The sequence below is a fragment of the Octodon degus genome, unplaced genomic scaffold (genome assembly GCF_000260255.1).
Source record: "Octodon degus isolate 3935 unplaced genomic scaffold, OctDeg1.0 scaffold00001, whole genome shotgun sequence".
NCBI lineage: Eukaryota > Metazoa > Chordata > Mammalia > Rodentia > Octodontidae > Octodon > Octodon degus.
Window position 1 is genome coordinate 31,306,726 of NW_004524577.1, and position 4,511 is coordinate 31,311,236.

Here is a 4,511-nt window from a genome sequence, read left to right on the forward strand (position 1 = left end):
TGCAACAGCGCTGAGGTGGTCTTTTGCCATTGTCTTTCTTTCTTTCTTTCTTTCTTTCTTTCTTTCTTTCTTTCTTTCTTTCTTTCTTTCTTTCTTTCTTTCTTTCCCTCTCTCTCTCTCTCTCTTTCTTTTCTTTCTTTCTCTTTTCTGCAGTGTTTGGGATGGAGTCTGTGTCCTCACACCTGCTAAGCGAACAGCGTACCACTGAAATGTATCTCCAGCCCTCCATGGATATTTCATCAAGACATAGAAGGCTTTAACTGGGACAGGAAATGCTCCCCTCCACCCCCACCAGTAAACTTCAGTTTCTTAGTTGCTCCACTAAGAGTTCCTGTACCAGTTTGGGTTGCTTCTGTCTCTTAGAAATAGCTGGTTACTGTGGTACACATTGTATAAACCAATCCCCAACTGACAGGCCATTCTGCCTCTCTGCTTCCTGCTTGCTTATCCCATTTAAGCCCTAGAACACCAGAGATCAGGGCCTGATATTCCGGGAATGATCCCGATCAGTGCCCATCGATATAAATAAATCTGCCTTCAAATCCTTAGTGTGGTTGTGGTGTTTCTGTTTGCTGTAGCATAACTTTCTTCTCTCATGATTTCTCCTACTCGTTTGTCTCTTCTTTTCTTATCTTCTAACCCAATCCTGGAGGGAAAGCTGAATTTTCAAATGACTATGACATCTCAAGTATTTATTATGTGCCAGGAATAATGCTAACCATACTTAGGTATTGTTACATTTAATCCCCATATAACTAAAAGGTTCTGTTTCACTTTCCTATTATCAGCGAGGTTCATTAGTTACCCCAGATTGCAGACCTCATACGTGGTAAGGCTGAGTCTCTAATTCAAGTCTATTTTTACAGCTCATGTTGCTATTTGCTGCACAGTGATCTTCCTGTTTGGACATTTTCCTTGTCTAGATACCTTAGTGTCCTATTGAGGCACCTCTGGCTTTTGAAGTGTCTCTTCTGTGACAGTTTATGCTTGAGACCAAGCCCAATATTTTCCCCTGCATTGCAACTTAACGCACAATCAATTTTATCAGATGCCTCTTTGTGCAAGAAAGCCTGCTCTGAAACCATAGCTCTCCAGGGAAACGAAAGCCTCCTTAGAAACGGTGTTCTGGTCTGGATTGCTATGGAAGAAACTTAAAAAGCCCTTGTCCCTTCTACTGCTATTCTTGGCTAAGTTTAGGCCCCTGGCTGGCTCAGAAATTCTTCACCCTCATTTAGAGTCCGAGGGAGTGGCAGCCCAGCCCCATTCTGCTCATAGCAGCCTCTTCCTGGTGCTGCCACCCCCTAGGCCAGCACCAAGAGCAGACAGCTGCAGGCCCCTCTCTGCACAGGGACATGCATGTCCCCAGACAGGATATGCTCTCATCCTTTGTGGCAAGCCCAGTGGCTGCTTTCCTGCTTTAGTCACATTCTTTCACTAGATCATTTGGGTGTGACTGAAGACATTCTGTGTCCTGCCATTGGAAGTGGTTTTGAAAAGTGACCTCAGCCACTAGATTCCAAAGGCCCGAGCTTCTGTGCCCATTTGCGATTTTGTGTAGCAAACATATTTTTCTAATAGTCTTTTTTCCCCCCTCTGCTATGTGCAGTGCCTTTCATATTTGAAGTTTCAAATACAATTCATTGAGGATATTGATCCCTAAACACATAGATGCTTCTGTTTACATATTCACATAGAGAGTGGGAAGGAGGCAAGAGACGTCAAATGCACGGCTTGTGCTCCTTCATTTCTTTCCATCAGATTCTGTTTTCTGTCCTGCTTTTCTTTCCAGACAACTGTTTCTCTGTTTTCCAGGTTGCAACAGTCTTGCAGCAAACCTCTATCGCTTCTAGGATAAGAGTCTTTTCTGTACACAATCAGTGCTCACAAGACCTCACACTGAGTTGTAGGGAATTGTGAGCATAGAACATGGACATAAATGCATACTGTCATCACAGAGAGCATGTCATTCTCACCTGTGGTTAGGTGCAAAAGCTATGGACATCAGCTCCTTTCTTCAATGTAGATCTTTCCGAACTATGTCAGGGTGGTTGCAACATCTACTATTAGTTACTTCTTTTGAAAAGTCAGTTTTCCCTGTGCTGGTGTTAAAAAGAAATGTTAACAAGCACACTGTACAATGTTTAATGCCCATATAAGCTCAGGAAGAGTTGGAATTCAGGGAAGCTAAGTCCTTTCTTAGCAGCATGCTTCCCAGAATGTTTAGGGTGTTAATGTATGTTGCAGCTCTCAAAAGAGGGTCTATCACATGAAGCACTCTCTAGTTATTTGACCACAGAAATTTTTGTCATAAGTCTATGAATAGTCCCCAGTACAGAGTTCCAACCATCATAGCCCAACAACAGTGAAAGTCTTTGTCAACAGTTCTAATCAGAAATACATGTATTATCCAAGAGGGAATGCTGCTGGCCACCATTATTCAAGAATAAGTTTGCTGAAGTTAGCTGGCGAATCTCACTTGCCACTTTCCTTTGTGTTCAGTTTGAATCTCTGTTCTGCTGTCACTGTGTGATGATAGCTAATTTTTGACTGTTCTGGCCTCGTTCTGCCCCTTCTAAATCCTCCTAAGGTTATGGTTGGCATCAAGTGCTCCCTTCCTACTGTCTATTTCCCCAGCAAAGCACTGTTAAGAAGCTTACATTTCAGAGATTATCTGGCTTAAAGAGGAAAGATTTTTTTTTTTGCCATAACCTAGCTGACCTTAAGCTTGACTCAAATCTTTTCATAGCTTTTTGATCTCTGAAAAGCGCAACCCTAATAAAATATGACTGCTAAATATTGCTTATTTGATATTTCATGTCTGTTAAAATTTGTCTTATGTAGGTGGGTGCTCCTACATTGGGTGCATGTGTATTTATAATTTGTATCTCTTCCTCTTGCAGCTTTCCCTTAAGAAGTATGTAGTGACCTTTTTTATCTCTTTGAATGATTTCCGGTTTGAAGTTGATATTGTCAGCAACCAGATTAGCTATCCATGCTTTTTTTCTGGTTTCCTGTGGCATGGAGAACTGTTTTCCATCCTGTGTCTTTTTCAGTCTGGAATTTCCTTTTGAGCTAAATGTGTTTCTTTTATGCAGCATATTGTTGGATTTTGCTTCTCAATTCACTTTGCTAGTGTTTTTTTTATTGGTGAATTGAGGCTGTTTACATTGATGGTTATAATGGATATGTACTGGCTTATCTTTATCATGTTATTTTTCTGCTGTAGGTTCTGAACTTTCCCCCTTTTTCATTACTTGCTCTGTTTGGTGGTTCCTTTCTGTTGTTCTTGAAGTTGTGGTTATTTCTGTCTTTTTCTATAATATCTGTCAGTTCTCTTCATAGGGTTGGTGTGGTGGTCATGCATTTTTTCAGTTGATCTTTGTCATGGGAGGATCTAATCTCACCACTGAGTTTGACAGATAGTTTTGCAAAGTACACCAGTCTGGGTTGGATGTTATTTTCTGTCAGGAGCTGAAATCATTCACTCCAGGTTCTTCTTGATTTCATGGTTTGTGTTGAGAAATCTGCCGTGATTCTGATGGAATTTCCATTGTAGGTGATCTGCTTCTTCTCTCTGGCAGCTTTTTTTTAAGTTAAATCATGATTTTATTGCTTGAGTACATAAATTTATGCTACCAGGCAGAGGCTGGGGATGACTCACATTTCCAGTTGTGGGGAAAGACCTGCCTGATCTTATAGTATCGAGCCAATTGATGGGTCCAGCTCTCAGTGAGGATCATGCAGAACTTGGCATCCTTATCCTCTCTGTTCCTCTCAAGATGCTTTCAAACAGCAACCGCTTTCTTAATTAAGTGGTAGAGATCCGCAGGGAAAGCAGGAGCAAGTCCTTAAGGATTCTCAAGATTTTGTTACCCATCACAAAACGTACTTGTGTAACACCTTGAGAGTCTGTCAGGATCACACTGATTTGTGAGGCGGTCAGGCCCTTCTTGGCCAGTTTGTAAATCTGTTCCTCCACATTCTCAGACCTCAGCTTCAGCCAGGTGGGGACACTGTGGTGATATGGCAGAGCAGACTGGGACAGGCCCTTCCCGGGAGCGTGCATGCGACCCATGATGGTGGTGGTCTGAAAGCAAAAGGAGAGCAAGGGTGGAAACCTGGCAGCTTTTAATATTGTATTCTTTTGCTGAATTTCTGAGACCTTGATCATTATGTGTCTAGGTGTAGATTTATTTTGATTATGGCTGTTTGGAGTTCTATATGCATCACCTATTTGTGTGTCAGGTTCTTTTCTCATGTTTTGAAAATTTTCTGCTAGTACTTCTGCAAATAGTCTTTCTATGTCATTTGTACAGTCTCCTGCTGTTTCATTGACACCTATTATTCTTATTTTTCTTTGTGTCATCTTGTAGCTGCTGAATTTCTATTTCCTGATTACTTGTAAGTTTTAGGAGATCTTTCCTTTCATGTTCACTAGTTGTACCACTGTCTTTGAGGTCTGAAAGTCTATCTTAAGTTTTATACAAGGGTTTTTGCCAGCTTTCAATGGA

General features: G+C 41.3%; 1 pseudogene; it reads right to left on the reverse strand.

The window, feature by feature from the left end:
* Nucleotides 1-3,632: 3,632 nt before the first annotated feature.
* Nucleotides 3,633-4,075, reverse strand: LOC101584058 (annotated as a pseudogene).
* Nucleotides 4,076-4,511: the final 436 nt, after the last annotated feature.